Raw genomic sequence first — 10,753 nt, forward strand, 5'->3', positions numbered from 1 at the left:
GGTGTCAATCTTCACTAAGCCCCTTCTCAGTGCACCAAAGCGCCTTCAAAGCATGCTCCTCACACTTCAGAACTACTGCCTCATGGTGATGTACAAGCCAGGCCCTGAAATGTACATAAGTGACACGCTCAGCAGAGCCACCACCCCGCCACAGAGAACGGACACTCAGTACAGACGTGAAATGGTCTGCAGCATGCAGCAGGTGCAGTACGACACGGCAGCCATTCAGCAAGCAGATTATCTAAACGTCACCAGCCAACGCCTCGCACAGATTTGAAAACATACAGAGGAGGATGTGTGTCTTCAAATACTCAAGTCGGTCATGCTGGAGGGATGGCCAGAACGCAAAGAGGAGAGCCCCATAGCCGTCAGAGAATACTGGGCCATCAGAGATGAAATAAGCGCACAGGACGGTGTGCTTTTCAGGAGCCAGCGTGTCATCATTCTGAAAGCTATGCGTCCTGAGATGCTGAAACGGATCCACTACAACCACGTGGGGGGTGAGGCTTGTTATAGACAGGCCCGGGATACTCTCTACTGGCCAAATATGCAGGGGGAAATCAAAGACTATGTGCAGCAGTGCTCAGTGTGTAACGAGTATGCACACGAGCAACAGAAAGAGACTATGATGTCACACCCGCTCCCCACATGTCCCTGGCAGCTGGTGAGCATGGACTTGTTCAGCTACGCAAGGCAGGACTTCCTGCTCATGGTGGATCACTATTCAGACTTCTGGGAGATTGATCTACTCCCAGACCTGTCGGCAGAAACGACCATTCGAAGGTGCAAGGCGCAGTTTGCACGGTACGGTATCCCTGACCGGGTCATTTCCGACTGCGGAGGTCAGTTTGATTGTGGAGAGTTTCGGGTGTTTGCGAGGGAGTGGGACTTCGAACATGTCATGTCCTCCCCGAGACACCCAAAAGCTAACGGCAAAGCAGAGTCTGCAGTGAAGATTGTGAAAGGCCTATGCAGAAAAGCAGACCGGGCCGACGAAGACCCCTGGAAGGCTTTTCTACACTGGAGAAACACGCCCACTGAGGACATGCGCTGCAGCCCAGCACAACGGCTGATGTCACGGAGGCTGAGAACTCTTCTCCCTGTGGCCGACCAGCTGCTAGCACCTCAGATCGTCACCGGGGTCACAGACAAGCTGAGGGTGAAGCATCAGGCAGCGAAGTTGACATATGACAGAACTGCGAGGGATCTGCCAGAGCTAAACGTTGGCCAGCCTGTCAGGATGAAACCAATCCCGGGTGACAGGACAGGCCAATGGAGGAGAGGAGTATGCCTGCAGCAGGTGGGACCGCGGTCCTATCTCGTTAACGTGGAGGGAACCACGTACCGTCGCAACAGGGTTGATCTCCGACCAGCAGAGGTTGCCCCTCCACAGCCGTCAGCCCACACAGAACGGCCACCGGAGCAGCCTGTGGGCGCGTGTGCAGCTGAAGGGGGCCCTGTGAGCGGGGGCAGCATGAAGGAAGTCGTCAGCAGCCCTGTAATGTCTCCAAGGTCGTCAGCCCCGAGGTCGCCGCCATCTCCCCCACAGGCTGTGACCACACCATGCCATGAGTTACAGGGCCGGGCCTTCTCCCGGAGCGGGAGGCAGATTAAGCCTCCAGAAAGACTTGACCTCTAGGTCATACACTGTACTGAGATTGACACACACACACACACTCACACTCACACGCACGCACACGCACACGCACACACACACACACACACACACACACACACACACACACACACACACACACACACACACACACACACACACACACACACACACACTGGACTGTGGACATTAAAAAAAAACGAAACAAAAACTGTGATGTTCACTTCCAATGTTCTTATTCAGTGGTCTTGTGCATGTTCTGATGCTACCATTTTGTTGTTATTGTTCTGCAAAGGTTTTGGTTGATATTGACTTGCTGTTCCTTCTTGATGCACTATTTCCATTGCACTATTTTAATATTGGGATATGAGCATTAATGTTCTAATGGCTAATACTATCCATTATATTATTTGGTATTGTATTCTACGAAAGGAAGGGAGACGTTGTATGGTAATGTTATGCAGCCAACAGCTCCCCCTGGGGGCACTGATTGATGTATACTTGCCTTGTGTAACGCCTCAGTTGCGTTATGGGCACAGCCGGTGAATACACGTTACTAAGCGACACAGCCCGACTCTGTCTGTTATTTATATGCACCTACACTTGCAACAGTAGGTGGCTCTACCTGTCAGAGCGGAAATGCATTACCTGTCTATATAATGTGTATGGTTCTGATGACATGCAGGTGTGTTTGTTACCGGCGAGGGCAAACAAGTTTTTGACCGTCACGTCATGTCGTTTGTTGTGCACTTGTCAAGGTAGTGCCGTTTGCTTTAGATCTTTCATGTAATTGTGCATCGGATATTTTTTGTGGTGTAAATAAGTAATTGTGGAGTATTATTGCAACGGACCTTGTGGAAATTCAATCATTGATCTGACAAGTGGCCTACTTTAACACGGACGCGTCAATTAGTAAGTTCTAGCCGGCTTCAGCCTCCTCATGGCATGTAGGTTTATTGTTTTTTGTCCCAAGTAATTCAAGCCATTACACAAAAAGTCAAAAACGTTGCTCGGTGAGAACGTCGTTGAGGACATCGTTGGATGGTTTTCACGTTTGGTCTGCGCCTTTGATCTGATCCATTGAGGACAGCGTGGGATTTGTTTGTGCATCGCTTTCATGTGTGGATGTAAACGCGGACGGACGGAGAACGCCGACCGTCAGATCAGCGCACCGGAACTCCAACGGTACCAGCTGCCAACTTCTTCAGTAGGCCTTGAGCCGAGGTATGTATGTGGTAGCTACCCATTAATGGCCATTTAATTGTGTGCACACAACTCTGCGTTTGCTAGCGTAAATTCCAAAGCATTGGTAGCTGAATGATTGGTCGTTCTAGCCTATCGTTGACTTTGGATTGAACCAACTTGCGCGCATAAAGTTATTGTAGCGAATTCTGTGAGGCCGTCGCCATGGCCGGGACGCGAACCTGTGTCTCCCGCTCCGCAAGCGACAACGTTAACCAGTCGACTAAAGGGTCCGACCCGTCAGTCAAGGACCAACGTGTCTACTTATCCATGCACGTTACACTACCCCCCTCCTTCGGGAAACGCGTCCCCGCGCATAAGCATATCAGCTCCTTCACGCCTCAGGGCGCCTACGCTTCCGATGGCCTTACGGTCGCTCCATCCCACTTCTGAAACCAATGTAGCGAATTCGGGGCGCAGTCTGGGAGGCCGTCGCCATGGCCGGGACGCGAATCTGTGTCTCCCGCTCCGCAAGCGACAACGTTAACCAGTCGACTAAAGGGTCTGACCCGTTAGTCAAGGACCAACGTGTCTACTTATCCATGCACGTTACATTATTGCGGATTGTCAACATGGACGGTTCTGAGGACAGTAATGTTGACAAGCCCTTGGGGGCCGAGGCGGCTGCGGACAGTGTTGTCACAATGGGGAAAAGGGAAATTAAACCGACCTATAAGGTTTTAAGTGAAAGGTTGGGAAAGTTGGAAAATGAAAGATCAGAGAAACTAAACAAAGCTAAAAAGCTGAGGCAAATGATTGAGGTATTTATGCAGGCTACTGATGTGAAAGGGGTACTGTGATGTTCAGTATTAGGGGAATACACCTTTAAGGACACAGGGAGTTATGGGATAGTGAACAGAACAGCCACGGGAGCGGGAAGGTAGACGAGAGTCAGTCTGATTATGTGCACGTTATGCATTGGAGCGAAATAAACATGCCGAAGTTCCACGGCTAATTCAGAAACGGTGTTATCATCTGTGAGAGTGAAAAGTAGGTCATCACAATGGCGACGAGGACTTTGTGGATTGACGGAACCTGCACTGCGGAATTGAATTATGAACTCTAATCAGTAGTAACAAAAGGGTAGTAACGTTCAGCTAACTGCATTAGCTGAGCTAGCTAGCACGAATCAACAAGTTCATCCAAGTCATCCGCCATCTCATCATGGCAAAGTTTTTCGCGTCGAGCGACGCATTCTCGGCGTTTGATATCCATGGAGGTGCCCCGGGGACGTTGGGACCTAGATGGGAGAAATGGAGGGCTCGTTTCGAAACTTTCTTGTTGGCCATGGACATCAAAGACAATACTAGGAAACGTGCCATGCTACTTCATTATGCGGGCGAACAGGTATATGACATTTTTGTGACGCTGCCTGATAAGGGAGACGCTAAAGACTTTGATAAAGCCGTTAAGGCACTTGAGACTTATTTTTCACCATAGAGGAATGTGGATTTTGAGGTGTACAAGTTTAGGCAATCTACACAGTCTGAAAATGAAACCGTTGGGGAATACTATGTCCGCTTATGCACACTTGCAGTATCCTGTGAGTTCTCTGATGTTGACGCAGAAATAAGACGCCACATTGTGCAAACCTGCGTATCGCACAAGCTTAAGAGAAAAGCTCTCACTGATCCCACGGTGAATCTGACAAAACTCCTGGAACTAGCCAGGCTGGAAGAAGCGTCTGAACAACAAGCAAGTGAAATGGAGAAACGATCAGACACCGTTTCGGATGGTATTTTGGCTCTGCGCCAACGAGAGCGCAGGAATCAGCGGGCTAGGCAACCTGCTCATTCTGCCCGGCAGCCTGCACATACGGCCCCAGGCGCGCACGGACGTGAGTGCTTCAACTGCCGTGGCTCATTCCCTCATTAAGGTGACTGCCCAGCACGTGGGCTTGCATGTCGCAATTGTGGCAAACAAAATCATTTCTCAAAAATGTGCCGGTCGCGCCCAAGACAAAGTATGAACTATGTACAATGTTAACAGTCAGATGACACCTCAAAATCAAATGCCCACTCACCGCGTCCCAATGAAGACAGCACAGACCACTCCCCCAGATATCTTTTTACACTGAAAGACCCAGCTATCATAGCGCCAAAACAGACCATTCAGATAAATGGGTCGCCTCTCGAAGTGCTGGTAGATACAGGAGCCTCAGTCAATGTAATGGACTACTGCACATTTCAATCACTCCCAGCCCGCCCAATACTGCAGAACACATCAGTCCAGATTTTTGCTTATGGCTCCCGCACGCCTCTGCCAATGCGCGGGCAATTCTGCTCACAACTCAGCTTCCGAGACAGAATTGTCTGAGAAACATTCTTCGTGGTCGACAAGCCAGCGATTCCTGTAGTAAGCTGCCAGACAGCAGTTGCCCTCGACCTAGTCCCCCTGGTCAATAATGTACGTGTGCCGCTCATGCTCCAAAAAAAATTCCCCACCGTTTTTCACGGCATTGGAAAGCTCAAGGATCACCAAGTGAAAATCCACATTGACACTACAGTGCAACCAGTGGCTCAACAACACAGGCGCATCCCCTTCCACATGAGACAGCTAGTGGAACAGGAGCTGGAGAAACTAGAGGCGCTAGACATCATCGAACGTGTTGAAGGCCCCACGCCATGGGTCTCTCCGGTGGTAGTAGCTCCAAAGCCCAAACAACCAGGAAAAATCAGACTGTGTGTTGACATGAGATGCCCAAACGAAGCCATCAAGTGTGAGAGGCACCTCACTCCCACAGTGGACGACATTCTAGCAGACCTTAATGGAGCAAAAGTGTTTTCCACACTTGATCTGACAGCTGGCTACCACCAGATTGAACTCCATCCTGACTCCCGCTACATAACAACCTTCACAACACATGTGGGCCTGAGGCGCTACAAACGACTCAACTTTGGGATATCTTCAGCGGCAGAGATTTTCCAAAACACCATTAGAGAGACACTGTCTGACATCCCGGGTGTTCTGAACGTCAGTGATGACATGCTGGTGTATGGCACTAGCCAAGAAGAACATGACAAGAGCCTAGAGGCGGTCCTTATGCGTCTCAGTGAATGTAACCTCACACTCAATGCTGACAAATGTGACTTCAACAAGACCAAGGTGGAGTTTTTCGGATATGTATTTTCAGATCAAGGCATCTCAGTGGACCCCAAGAAGGTGACTGCAATCAAGGAGACCCCAGCCCCACTGAACCCAGGAGAGGTCAGAAGTTTCCTTGGCCTTGTCACATACTGTGGTCATTTCATTCCAGGTCTAGCCACCCTGACACGGCCTCTCAGAGAGCTCACAAAGAAAGACCAGCTGTGGGACTGGTCCCCAACCCACCAGACAGCTTTTGACAAACTCAAAAATGCACTGAGCAGTGACACAGTCATGGCCTATTTTGACCAATCGAAACACACAGAAGTTGTTGTGGACGCAAACCCTGTAGGCCTAGGGGCTGTTCTTACCCAAACTGACTCCGATGGTACACTGCACACACTTGCATATGCCAGCAAAACACTGTCACCTGTAGAACAGCGATACTCACAGACTGAGAGGGAGGCTTTAGCTATAATCTGGGGCTGCCTTCATTTCCAGCTAAGTCTACTCGGATGCCCATTCACAGTGGTTACTGACCACAAATCGCTGGTGCCCATGTTTAACAAGCCATCTTCCTCTCCCCCTCCCAGAATTGAACGCTGGCCACTAAAGCTACAGAACTTCAACTCCTCTGTGACCTACAAGGCAGGTGTTGGTAACCCAGCAGACTACTTCTCCAGACACCCAGTCCCCACACACGAGTCGAATAGCACACATGCCGCCGAGCTGGCTGAAGCACACGTGCGTTTCATCATTGACCATGATGTTCCCCGCGCTATGACACTGCAGGAGATCCACATTGCCATACAGTCTGACCCATGCCTCCAGCGGGTCATAGCTGCGGCCAGAACAGGACAGTGGCACACTCTTCTGGAACAGACAGCAGACATGTCGCCAGCCCAAAAATCACTCCTCCGATGTTTTCATGCACAGAGGTCAGAGCTCATGGTGTCCACATCTGATCTCCTTCTTAGAGGTAACAAGCTGGTAATACCCTCATCCCTGCATAACCGAGTGATTGACATTGCTCACGAAGGCCACCAGGGGTTGGTAAAGACAAAGAAACTTTTGAGGGAAAAAGTGTGGTTCCCTGGTATAGACCAAAAGACAGAAGACTGCGTCAAAACCTGTCTTGCTTGCCAAGCAGTGACAAACACAACACAATCTCACGCACCACTCCAGATGACTCCCCTTCCAGCTGCACCCTGGACTGAGGTGAGTGTGGATTTCTGCTCATTGCCAAATGGAGAGTACTTACTTGTAGTGATGGACGATTATTCAAGGTTCCCGGTGGTGGAGAAGGTGTCCACCACATCTGCAAAAGCTGTTATACCAAAGCTAGACAGCATGTTCTCATTATTTGGCATCCCAGAAGTTGTCAAGAGTGACAATGGTCCTCCTTTAAATTCTGAGGACTCCTCCAGGTTTGCTTCATACCTAGGCTTCCGCCACAGAAAATAACCCCTTATTGGCCCCAAGCAAATGGGGAGGTTGAGCGCTTTGTGAAAACGTTGAAAAAAACGATCCAGATTGCCCCACTTGAATGCAAAAACACTCAACAAGCACTGAATCGCTTCCTGAGAGCATACAGAACAACCCCACACAGCACCACTGGGAAACCACCTGCCACAGCCATCTTTAGCAGGCAGGTGCGCACAACACTACCCAATGTCCAAAACACAGTTCCAGACAAGCTCATGAGAGCCAGAGGCACACAAGCAAAAGAGAAGATGAAAGGGCATCACGACAAACACTTCTGTCGCCCATTCCCTGCTCTGAAAGTGGGTGACCATGTGCTGGTGAAAAGACTGCGACCAGAGAACAAATTCCAGTCCTTTTTCCATCCGGAGCCGTTTCAAGTCACTGCAGCAAAAGGAACAATGATCACTGCTCAACAGGGGCAGCAGGTGGTGACAAGAAATGTGTCACACTTCAAGCGAGTGTCCCCCACAGTTAGTCCAACTGGTACACTGGGAGAGGACAACAGCAGGCGGAGTGAGACTGACCCAAATGACTTTGTTTACAATGATGAAACCAACCCAACGTCAGCCCAGTGACCTCAGGCGCCCCTCGCTACCCAAGAAGGGTTGCCGTGAAGCGGCCAGAGTACCTTAATGATTTTGTGCCATAACATAACACCTTGGACTGTGTTGTAGTGGAGCATTAGTTTGGTTTTTGTATGCCGTTAATTCTAAAAAAAAAGTTTATGTTGTGATACCTCTAGTGGGATTTTTTACAAAGAAACTTCAACCCCTATCCTATAGCAGGAATGTAATGTTTACTTTCTTGGGAATGTTGGAGGAATGTGATGTTCAGTATTAGGGGAATACACCTTCAAGGACAGAGGGAGTTATGGGATAGTAAACAGAGCAGCCACGGGAGCGGGAAGGTAGACGAGAGTCAGTCGGATTATGTGCACGTTATGCATTGGAGCGAAATAAACATGCCGAAGTTCCACGGCTAATTCAGAAACGGTGTTATCATCTGTGAGAGTGAAAAGTAGGTCATCACAGGTACAAGGTGTATTTGATGAATATGGTAGGCTGTGCGAGACACCCAAAGGTCTGCATAATGATGTCATGTCTGTGTTACCTATGCCCCTGGATGAAATTGAAAAACAAAGCGCCTGGTTTGGGTCAAGAATGGCAATTGAGGAGAGTTTCCATGTTCAAGTTGAACAATGGTTGGCGCAAAATATTGGTAATGTGAGCAATGTGGTTGACGTGCACCCAGACGATGTGCAGCCAGATAATGTGCTCTCTCACAAAATGTGGATGATGATGTGAAACCAGGTGACAGCGCATCAAATGTTGAATGTAGACACTCTCAAACCAGCAGACAGAGTGGTAACAGTACAGCCTCTGAACGTATCAAAGCAAAGGCTGAGAGAGCTGCACTGCTGGTGAAAGCAGCATCTTTGAAGGAGAGACAAGCTCTGGAGGCTCAAGAGGGCGAGTTAAGGAGGAAGAAGGAAGACTTAAGGAGGAAAAAGCAGCAGCTGGAAATGGATGCTGAATTGGCTGCATCCGCTGCTAAACTGGCTGTTCTGGACACTGCATCAGAGAGTGGGAGACGGTCACGAACCTCTAATGGAAGGATCTCGCATGTGGAAAATCATACTGGACCTCCTCCACCAATCTCTACTGTGCGAAATCCAGCAGCAAAGCCATTCAATCTTCCTATGCAAGAGCCCGTTGTCAAACCAAAGACAAAACCAACTGTTTCAATCCAACAGCCCAGTGGCAAACCAAAGTCACTCTTTCACTGCAACAGCCACAACAGCCTGACTCCAGTGTCAAACTAAAGGCTAAAATGTATGGAGCTGCTGCACAACCGCAGCCCTCCCAAATGCCACCACAAGGTGGAGCTTTTGCACAACCACAATTTCATTCTATGCCAGCTCATACTGGGTCACCTGCACCATTGTGTCAACCTTCTCAAATGCCACCACCAGAAGACTTGAGCACAATCATGCAACGGCAGAACGAAATCACAGACGCCCTTGTGCAACAACAGCTCTCAATGTCTCTACCATCCAGAGATATCTCTGCATTTGATGGCGATCCGCTTCAATACAGGAGCTTTATAAAAGCATTTGAACATAATATTGAATCAAAGGCTAACAAAGCAGATAGCTTATATTTTTTGGAACAATTCCCAAAAGGACAACCATGAGAGCTGGTAAGGAGTTGTCGGCACATGATGCCTGATCGTGGTTACGACATGGCAAAAAATCTCCTGCATGAACATTTCGAGAATGAGTTTAAGATTGCTACATCTTACACTGAGAAGGCTTTGGCTTGGCCCACAGTTAAGTCTGAGGATGTAAAGGCGCTACAGGCCTATTCTCTGTTCCTGCGCAACTGTTGCAACGTGATGACAGAGCTGCAACACATGCAGAGCTCGACATGCCTACCAACATGCGTATGATCATGACCAAGCTGCCCTATAGATTTAGGGAAAGATTGAGGACAACAGCTCATGAGCTATGGAGCGACGACATAGCAGAGCTGTTTTCAACGATTTCGTCACATTCATGGAACGCCAAGTTAGGATCCTTTCTGACCCACTTTTTGGCGACATCCAGGACCGACCAATTGGCAAAGAAGTATTGAGCAACAGGAGCAAGTCCCAGCCGCAGTCCAAGTACAGCAGGGCTAAAGGCAACAGCTTTGCTACAACTGTGACATGTCAGGACTCCAAAGACCCAGACTCAGGCTCTGTCCAGAAGGGGCATGATGCCAAAGTGGAGAAATCTGGATCTTGTGTGTGCTGCTTTCGGAATCACTCTCTGGCGGAGTGCCTGCAGCTGAAAAGTAAGAAGCACAAGGATAAAATTCTCTTTCTGAAGCAAAAAGGGATTTATTTTGGATGTTTTGTGTTCCGGTCACATGAGTGGTGATTGCGACAAGCGCCTAATCTGTAAGGTTTGGGGAAAAAATCATCCAACCATGCTTCCTATTGATAGGCTATATCCCAGCACAGACCAGCAGCCTAAGGAATCTGCAAGTGTCACTTCAGCTGTCACTACAGCTTCAACGCAAACTTGTGATCTTACTGGGGCCGGTGGAGGTGATTGTAAGCTGTCCATTTTGCCAGTCCAAGTCAAGTCCGCAAAGGGAGACAAGATACTGCAAACGTATGCCTTTCTCGACCCTGGTAGTTCTGCAACATTTTGTTCTGACCACCTAATGCATGTGTTGAATGTGACTGGACGACAGACCAACTTCCTTCTGCGCACTTTGGGACAGGAGAAGGTGGTCCCAAGTACCTCACTGAAAGGTTTGGAGGTGTCTGGTCTCAGTGGTG

Source organism: Lampris incognitus, chromosome 9, assembly GCF_029633865.1.
Source record: "Lampris incognitus isolate fLamInc1 chromosome 9, fLamInc1.hap2, whole genome shotgun sequence".
Classification (NCBI taxonomy): Eukaryota; Metazoa; Chordata; class Actinopteri; order Lampriformes; family Lampridae; genus Lampris; species Lampris incognitus.